Source organism: Cricetulus griseus, chromosome 7, assembly GCF_003668045.3.
Source record: "Cricetulus griseus strain 17A/GY chromosome 7, alternate assembly CriGri-PICRH-1.0, whole genome shotgun sequence".
Classification (NCBI taxonomy): domain Eukaryota; kingdom Metazoa; phylum Chordata; class Mammalia; order Rodentia; family Cricetidae; genus Cricetulus; species Cricetulus griseus.
In genome coordinates, this window is record NC_048600.1 from 59,647,940 (window position 1) to 59,658,847 (window position 10,908).

Consider the following 10,908-nt stretch of genomic DNA (forward strand, 5'->3'; position numbering starts at 1 on the left):
CAGTGGCAGATAGCTATGCTAGGGTTGGCTAGGAAGCTTGAGATCATCTACTGAGCTTAGATGACACAAGGGAAGCAGAGGCCCAAGACATATCACTGAAGTTTGTGTTAGTTCTTATGTTTGAGAAATTGCCTCTGTGAAAAGCAACTCCCAGGTGGCTTTTGCAAGTTCGCTCTCAACTTGAAACACTCACACATTAAGCAGATCCAAACCCTTAGTCACCCAGGAGATGAACTCTTTATATCTTAGCCTAAAACATTTACCCAACTGCCCTTGTTGATCTGTTATTCCTCAGACTTCATGCCCTGCAAATGAATTATCACTCAATGTCATAGTAAGTCACTGTGCCATGGAACAATTTTTGTAAAACAACAGCCAATGAGATGAGTAAAGAAAACTACAGGTAGACTCAGTTGGTTGAAAAAACACGAAAAAGTATTTTAAAGATTCACTTATTTTTATTTTAGGTACATGAACATTGCTTGTATATAATGTGCACCACATGAAAGCATGATGCCCAAGGCCACAATAGGATGTCCCATCTCTCTAAAACTGGAATTACAGGTGGTTGTGAGCCACCATGGGGGCAGGGGCTGAGAACAGTGAGTGGGCCATCTATGAAAGAGCAAACACCTTTCCAAGCCTGGCGTGATTTCTTTTTTTAAATTGAGTGGTGGTCAATGGAGAAGTTAGGAATCTGTGGTATGTATTGTGTACTGGATTTTATCACACCTTTCTAGAAAAACAAACATGGAGCTGCTGAAATGGGGGCTATTTGGAAGAGGCATATTAGAAGACTGTTGGTAGGGAAGATAGTTCATTTAGTATGATGCTTGTCTGGCAAGCACAGCAAACTGAGTTCAATCTCAAGATACCACATGAGAAAAGCAAGGTATAATGATTCTTATTTATAATTCAGTGATGGGAAAGCAGAGAGACGTGGATTGCTGGCCTGGGTTTCACTGTGCATCTAGCCTAGCCTACCCGGTGAGTTTCAAGCCAACAGTACACTGTTTCAAGAAAAAAAAGTGATGTCAACTGTGGCATGAAATGAGGTGGGCTTCCTTTGCATGTGCATATACTCATTGGTACACATATGTACCCACAAACACAGTCATAAAAATTTTTAAATCACGCCCTTTCCGCCGACTCATCACAAATCAGACCAGGTGAGCGATCCCCTACTTTTACCCAACTTCTGTCCTAAGCGCCATCCACCCAGATCCCTCCAGGCTTGTCCCTGCTTGAAACAGACACGCCCAGGCAGGGAAGAGCTCCCAGAATCTGGGGACAGGCCACTCTTCCTTCCCTTTCCGCCGACTCATCACATATCAGACCAGTCCAGACCAGACACGCCCAGTCAGGGAGGAGCTCTCTGAATCTGGGTACAGGCCACTCTTCCTTCCGTTCCCGGCGACCAATCTGCCAGGAGAGTGAGGAGACTACGAGGAGAGGCAAGACCATCCAGAGCTTCGGACATTGAATTCCTGGCCCACACACACTACAGAGTAACAAGAGGAGATAGAGAGATCGTACCTGCACTCACTGGAAAAAGATATGGGAAGAAGACAGAATAAGAACTCGCTCAACAACAGAAAGACCAATATGACACCACCAGAATCTAGGGACTCCACTCCAGCAAGACCTGAAAAGCCCAACATAGTGCATGAAGATGAGATGGACCTCAAAAATTATTTCAGCAAGATGATAGAGACCTTCAAAGAGGAAACAAGAAAATCCCTTGAAGAAATAGAAGAAAAAGCAAGCAAAAAATTACACGAAATAGAGGAAAAGACAAACCAAAAAATTCAAGAAATAAACAAATCTCTTAAAGAAGCTAAAGAAACCCAAGATAAAACAACCAAAGAAGTGAAGGAAGCTCTTGAAACAGTTCAAAGCATGAAAGCTGAAGAAAACACAGAATGAGGCGATGCTGGAAATGGAAAGCCTGGATAAACGATCAGGATCTAAAGACGTGAGTATAACTAATAGAATCCAAGAGACAGAAGAGAATCTCAGCTATTGAAGACTCGCTAGAGGATATACATTCATCAACCAAAGAAATCCCTCAAGTCCAACAAATCCCTAACACAAAATATCCAGGAAATATGGGATACTGTGAAAAGACCAAACCTAAGAATAATAGGTGTAGAAGAAGGTGAAGAAACACTGCTCAAAGGTACAGAAAACATATTCAACAAAATCATAGAAGAAAACTTCCCCAACCTACAGAAAGATATGCCTATGAAAGTACAAGAAGCTTATAGGACACCAAACAGACTGGACCACAAAAAGAAGTCCCCCCGACACATAATGGGGAGGCCCCTGCACTCCTGGGAGCCTCTGGAGGTGGACTGGCGTTTTGCCCTGGTGGGTGGGAGGGACTTCGAGAGCCCATCCCATTTGAAGGGATTCGCTCTGTCTCTGAACACATGGGGAGGGGCCTAGGCCCAGCACAGGAAGATTTGGTGGACTTGGTGGAGCCCTGGTTGGGGGCCCTACCCTGCCTGGGGAGTGGCGGGTGGATGGGGTGGGGGGTAGGTTGGAGGTGGGGGAGAAGGAATGGGGGTGTGGGGAAGGAGAGGGAGAGGGAAAGTACATGTGAAAATATTAATAATTTAATAAAAAGAAAAAAAAAAAAGAAGTCCCCCCGACACATAATAATCAAAACTCCAAATCTACAGAATAAAGAAAAAATATTAAGAGCTGCAAAGGAAAAAGGCCAAGTAACATATAAAGGCAAACCAATTAGAATCACACCTGACTTCTCAATGGAAACTCTGAAAGCCAGAAGGTCTTGGATAGATACCCTACAAGCACTAAGGAGCATGGATGTCAACCCAGACTACTGTACCCAGCAAAACTTTCAATCATTATAGATGGAGAAAACAAGATATTCCATGACAAAAACAGATTTAAACAATACATATCCACAAATCCAGCACTACAGAAGGTTCTGGAAGGAAAACTCCAACCCAAGGAACATAACTACATGCACAAAAACACAGGCAATAGATAATCTAATTTTGCCAAACACAAAAAAAGCAGGAGGGCAAAATCCACACACAATGACACCACCAACAATAAATCAAAACCAAACAAGAACCAACGAACAATGGACATTAATATCCCTAAATGTCAATGGTCTTAACTTACCCATAAAAAGATATAGGCTAACAGAATGGATACGAAGACAGAATCCATCCTTCTGCTGTTTACAAGAAACACACCTCAACTTCAAAGACAGGCGATACCTCAGAGTAAAAGGATGGGAAAAGATTTTCCAATCAAATGGCCTCAAGAAACAAGCCGGTGTAGCAATCCTAATATCTAACAAATTGGACTTCAAACTAAAATCAATCAAAAGAGATGAAGAAGGGCATTTCTTACTCATCACAGGAAAAGTCCATCAAGATGAAATCTCAATCCTGAACATCTATGCTCCAAATACGAAGGCACCCACATTTGTGAAAGAAACATTACTAAAGCTCAAACCACACATAAAACCACACACACTTATAGTAGGAGACTTCAACACCCCCCTTATGCCACTAGACAGGACCACCAGACAGAAACTCAACAAAGAAACAAAGGATCTGAAAGAAGTTATGACCCAACTGGGGTTAACGGATATCTATAGAGCATTCCATCCAAACTCAAAAGAATATACCTTCTTCTCAGCACCACATGGCACCTTCTCTAAAATTGACCACATAGTAGGCAACAAAGCAAACCTCCATAGATACAAAAGAATTGAAATAACCCCCTGTATCTTATCAGACCACCATGCATTAAAGCTAGAATTCAGCAACAATACAAATGGCAGAAAACCTGCAAACTTTTGGAAAATGAATAACACCCAATTGCACCATTCCTGGGTTGAGGAAGAAATAAAAAAAACAAATTAAAGACTTCCTAGAATCTAATGAGAATGCAGACACAACATACCCAAACTTATGGGACACTCTGAAAGCAGTGCTAAGAGGGAAGTTCATAGCACTAAGTGCCCACATGAAGAAACTAGAGAAAAGTCACATTAGAGAACTGACAGAACAACTGAAAGCACTAGAGCAAAAAGAAGCAAACTCACCAAGGAGGAGTAGACGCCAGGAAATAATCAACCTGAGAGCTGAAATCAATAAAGTAGAAACTAGGAAAACATTACAAAGAATCAATGAAACAAAGAGTTGGTTCTTTGAGAAGATCAACAAGATAGACAAACCTCTAGCCAAACTAACCAAAAGGCAGAGAGAGAGCACACTAATTAACAAAATCAGAAACGAAAAGGGAGATATAACAACGGACACTGTGGAAATCCAGAGAATCTTTAGGTCATACTTTGAAAATCTGTACTCCACAAAATTCGAAAACCTAATGGAAATGGACAGTTTCCTGGATAAATATCACTTACCAAAATTAAATCAAGATCAGATAAACAGTTTAAATCAACCCATAACCCCTAATGAAATAGAAGCAGTCATCAAAAGCCTCCCAACCAAAAAAAGCCCAGGACCAGATGGCTTCACTGCAGAATTCTACCAGAAATTCAAACAAGAGCTGATACCAGTACTCCTCAAACTGTTCTGCACAATAGAAGCAGATGGGATATTGCCAAACTCTTTCTACGAGGCTACAATCACTTTGATACCCAAGCCACACAAAGATAAGACTAAGAAAGAGAACTACAGACCGATATCCCTCATGAACATTGATGCTAAAATACTCAATAAAATATTGGCTAATCGAATCCAAGAACATATCAGAAAAATCATCCACCACGATCAAGTAGGCTTCATCCCAGGGATGCAAGGATGGTTCAACATACGAAAAACCATCAATGTAATCCACCATATAAACAAACTGAAAAAGAAAAACCACATGATCATCTCACTAGATGCTGAAAAAGCCTTTGACAAAATCCAACATCCCTTCATGATAAAGATCTTGGAGAGAACAGGAATAACAGGAACATATCTAAACATGATAAACACGATATACACCAAACCAATAGCCAACATCAAACTAAATGGAGAGAAACTCGAAGCTTTTCCTCTAAAATCAGGAACAAGACAAGGATGTCCACTCTCTCCATACCTCTTCAATATTGTACTTGAAGTTCTAGCTAGAGCAATAAGACAAGAACAGGGGATCAAAGGGATACAAATTGGAAAGGACGAAGTCAAACTTTCACTATTTGCAGATGACATGATAGTCTACATAAGTGACCCGAAAAACTCTACCAGGAAACTCCTACAGCTGATAAACACCTTCAGCAAGGTAGCAGGATACAAAATTAACTCAAAAAAATCTGTAGCCCTACTGTATACAGATGATAAACTCAATGAGAAAGAAATCATGGAAACATCACCTTTCACAATATCCACAAGCAACATAAAATATCTGGGGGTAACACTAACCAAAAAAGTGAAAGACCTGTACAATAAGAACTTTGAGACTTTAAAGAAAGAAATTAAAGAAGATACCAGAAAGTGGAAAGATCTCCCATGCTCTTGGATAGGCAGAATTAACATAGTAAAAATGGCAATCCTACCAAAAGCAATCTACAGATTCAATGCAATCCCCATCAAAATCCCAACACAGTTTTTCACAGACATTGAAAGAACAATACTCAACTTTATATGGAAAAATAAAAAACCTAGGATAGCCAAAACAACTCTTTACAATAAAAGATCTTCTGGAGGCATCACCATCCCTGACTTCAAGCTCTACTATAGAGCCATAGTTCTGAAAACAGCTTGGTATTGGCACAAGAATAGACAGATAGACCAATGGAATCGAATTGAAGACCCAGATATTAACCCACGCACCTACGAACACCTTATTTTTGACAAAGGTGCTAAATCCATACAATGGAAAAAAGATAGCATCTTCAACAAATGGTGCTGGCACAATTGGATTCGGACATGCAGAAAATTGCAGATTGATCCATACCTGTCACCATGCACAAAACTTAAGTGCAAATGGATCAAAGATCTCTCCATAAATCCAGCCACACTGAATCTTCTAGAAGATAAAGTGGGAATAACCCTTGAACAAATTGGCACAGGAGAACGATTCCTGAACATCACGCCAGAAGCACAGACACTGAGGTCTGCAATCAATAAATGGGACCTCCTGAAACTGAGAAGCTTCTGTAAGGCAAAGGACACAGTCAGTAAGACAAAACGACCACCCACAGAATGGGAAAAGATCTTCACCAGCCCCACATCTGACAGAGGACTGATTTCCAAAATATACAAGGAGCTCAAGAAGCTAGCCACCAAAACACCAAACAATGAAATTAAAAAGTGGGGTGCAGAACTAAACAGAGATTTTTCAACAGAGGAATCTGAAATGGCTGAAAGACACTTAAGAAAGTGCTCAAAATCCTTGGCCATCAGAGAAATGCAACTCAAAACAACTCTGAGATACCACCTCACACCTGTCAGAATGGCTAAAATCAAAAATACCAATGACAACCTATGCTGGAGAGGTTGCGGAGAAGAAGGAACACTCCTCCATTGCTGGTGGGAGTGTGAACTTGTAAGACCACTTTGGAAATCAGTATGGCGGTTGCTCAGAAAAATGGGAATCAGTCTACCTCAAGATCCAGCCATTCCTCTCTTGGGTATATACCCAAATACTGCATGTCCATACAACAAGGACATATGTTCAACCATGTTCATAGCAGCATTGTTTGTAATAGCCAGAACCTGGAAGCAACCTAGATGCCCCTCAACTGAAGAATGGAAAGAGAAAATGTGGTACATTTATACAATGGAGTACTACTCAGCAGAAAAATGCAATGGAATCTTGAAATTCGCAGGCAAATGGATGGAACTAGAAGAAACCATCCTGAGTGAGGTAACCCAATCACAAAAAGACAAACATGGTATGTACTCACTCATATATGATTTTTAGACATAGAGCAAAGGTTTACCAGCCTATAATCCTCTTCCCCAAAGAAACTAGAAATCATGAATGACTCTAAGGGATAAATGGACCCCAGGAATGGGAAGTGGCATGAACTCCCGAGCTAATTGAGAGCATGAGGGTAGGGGAGTGGGTGCTGCCATAATAAGAGCACAAGAAGAAGAGGAGAGGAGAAGAAATGGAGGAGCAGATATATTGAGTTGGGGGAAGAATAGAGGAGAGAGAGCAGGATGAGAGATATCATATCAGAGGGAGCCACTATAGGTCCGAGAAGAGATCTGGAACTAGAAAGATCTCCAGAGACCTACAAGGATGACACGATCTGACAGTCTGGGCAGTGGAGGAGAGGATGGCCTAGAAGCCCTTCCCCTAGAATGCTAGCATACTCTCTATGCTATCCTAGAGTCCTCATCCAGTGGCTGATGGAAGCAGAGACAGACATCCACAGAAATACACTGAGCTGAAATCTGGAACCTAGTTGAAGAGAGGGAGGAATGAAGAACGAAGGGTTCTGTACCAGGTTGGATAAACCCATAGAAACAGTTGGCTTGAAAAAGGGAAAGCATATCGACCCCAGACGCTCTTTGGGAGGCCAGTACGGGACTAATCCAGCCCCTGATCATGGATGCCAATGGGGAGGCCCCTACACTCCTGGGAGCCTCCAGAGGTGGACTGGCGTTTTGCCCTGGTGTGTGTGTGGGACTTCGAGAGCCCATCCCACTTGAAGGGATGCACTCTGTCTCTGAACACATGGGGAGGGACCTAGGCCCAGCACAGGAAGATTTGGTGGACTTGGTGGAGCCCCCGTTGGGGGCCCTACCCTGCCTGGGGAGTGGTGGGTGGATGGGGTGGGGGTAGGTTGGAGGTGGGGGAGAAGGAATGGGGGTGAGGGGAGGGAGAGGGAGAGGGGAATTACATGTGAAACAAGCCTGTTCCCTAACTTGAATTAATAATAATAATAATAATAATAATAATAATAAAAGAAAAGAAAAAATTTTACATCACAATTGTATCTAGAGAAAAGAGTTTTTAAAAAGGAATTACAGTATGTTTTTCCACACACAGAAGGCCCATAAGTTGAAAACCATACCAGGCAGGACCATAAAGCAGCCAAGAGATAGGTCCTGAGCCTTAGGGAGAACTTACTACTATTATTTTGCAAAATGGGCATAATGTTAAGCTGTCTTCTAATGACATATCATGGTATCCATAGACAAATACACACACCCATCACATTTTGAGACAAATATGTGACAAGCCTGGCCTAGAAGAGACTGTGGCTATTGCAGATGCAGAATAAAGTCAGAATTATTCCAATTTCCATGGCTGAGAAAGAACATGAGACAGTTGCTCAGCTGTGAAGTAAACCAAATCTTTTCTCTGTCCATGAATGACAGAAAGAGGTAGATCTCCAGAAGAAAGAGCCAGGAGTTATGGGATATCCATATCTAATGACCCACTTTAAGAAAATAGTTCCTTATTGAGCACCTATCCAACATATCCATCTTAAATATTTAGGCTACCCATATAGGTCAAGATAATAATTACTGGAGATGATGGGACTTGATGGGCTCACCTCAGCTATTAGAAATAGCATCCACTAAATATCTCACTATTTCTCAGGACACTTTGCACCTTGATTGTTCTTCTATGTTTTTGGTCTTAGAGTCTCTAAAGACTAAATGATTTTCTTCATCCATTCAGCAAGAACCGTGATGGTTGCTGGAGAGCAATGCTGGGCAAAACAAGACTTGGCCTTTTACTTCAAGGGAGCTTCTCTCCAGCCAGATAAGCAGACACAGCTTTGATAATACACAAAACTGATGAGGACAGAGAACCTAAAGGCCAATGAGCTAGAGACCTGACCTGTTATGAAGGAGCAGTAGGTTCTCATCTGAAAGATGAAGTTCAAGCTGATACCAAAAAGATGAATATTCCAGAAGATGAGTATCATATACTAAAGACCTGTAAAAGACCTGCATGGCTGAAATATCTGAACCAGAGGTAGAAGATAAGGTCAGATAGATGGCACAACTCAAATCCTCAAACAGTCTGCTGTAGAATGGGTGGCAGGTCTTTGCTTGCTGGGTTTTCATTTTGTTGTTGTTGTTGCTAACACACAAACTAATGGGTTCTATTATGGCATTTATATATACACACCCTGCTTATATTTATTCCTCCCACTCCCCTCCCCTCCCACTCCCCTTACTGTCTTCCAGTAGCTGGGGTTTTATTTAGCGATTATAAAGAATCCATTGAAAAGTAGATTAAGAACTATTATGACCAGTTTCAAGAGTCTCAGGCAGATACTATTGGCAGACACCAGGGGCACTTGGAAAGTGGGTCTCAAAGCAGTTCCCCTACACCAGCTAGGACATCACAGAATGCTGTTTGCATATGATTCCTGGGATCCCATTTGTCAGTTTATAACAGGTGCCTCGCCTTCACCTTTTCTTGAAGCCAGTTATGTTTTAAATAATACCAATCAGATCATGTATGGTTTGATATTTATTTTATTTCAACCATCACTCTTTTTTGTCAAGTGTAGCCACAGACACAGCAGGTGAACCTTAATGGCTTAAGGGATAAATAGAAAGCTGACGGGATCATGCCCATTAGCTAATGGATCACTAAGCAATGGGGACTAGTTCCACTCCAGTGCACTTAGCCCAGGGTTGCCAGGAATTTTAAACACAACAAGTAAACGCTCTAGCTTCACCTCATGGACCCAGGGGATGGAAGCTGAAACTCAAATATGGTTTCTTTGATAGACAGGTGAATGAATGTGGCTATCATTATGTAATCACATACCTTAGAATTTATTTATTATTGACTACAAAGCATATTCTAGAAATATAGTGGAGGCATTTGACCTGCCAGGTTGGTGCATTTGTTGGCGATAGCCTGGCAGACAGGGGAACCCTGATAGGAGAGTCCTTCCACTACCCTGTTTTTCTCACTGTATTCATGTCCCAGTGATTCATGGGAGAATATATGAGCCTGGCATTCTATTCTGTGGACTGCTTCACAACTTGGTAAATTAGCCACTCTATGTGTTGGGCTGGGTCCTGTTTTCAACAGTTTTTTTAATCAGTTGTTTCAGATATATGTGTCTCATTAGCATCTGGGCAAAACAATCACTTCTTTTTTAAATCTCAAATCTCATGGTTTTATTGGGCTATTAAGAGCTTGATTTGTGGGTGATAGGGACAGTAAAGGAACTTATGGCCATTGAACACAGTATACAAGAGGCATCCAGCAGAATGAAAATACCTACAAATGGAGCCCCAGAAACACAGAAAAGGGGTGCCCTGAGAGCCAGTGCCATGACAAGCTGCTTTGCATCTGAACTCAAGTTCATCTCTTGACCTAAGCTGTAACTATAATCTACTTCCATCATCACTCTCTAAACCCTTAACTTCCTCAAGAGGATGGGGTTGAAGGGTATGTGCTTCGAAAAAGAGGTTTTCAACAGGCCACACCCTCAAATAGCTTCAGGTAGAGGAACCAAAGTGTGAAGAAAACCTCAATTCCATTTCCTATCAGTTTCAGGCAAATCAATGTCTTCATCTTTGCTCTGACCCTAGACTAATAGCTCATAGTCCCTTGAGTATAGAGGATGACCTTGCACTTGTCAAGGAGCATCCTGCCTCCTTTTGTCAAGAGGAGCATTGGAAAGGGTCACTTCCAGTTTAGCACAAGCTCTGCTGTCTCCAGACCCCTCTCTGTGCTTGCAGAGCTTCTGGGTGAGTGAACATAAGATAAGGATTTGTTCAAGGGCTTTTCAAAGTGAAGTGTGTGGGTAAAAAGCGAAATGTCTAGTTCTTACCAAGGGATTCTTATGCAATAATACCAAAGAAATAGTTCATTATCAGAAGATCTATGTAATTTCTCATTTGGAAGGCATGGGGAATAGGGACAGTAAGAGAACATTTGACCACACTATCTAAGAGGCACCTAACAGAAAGAAAATAC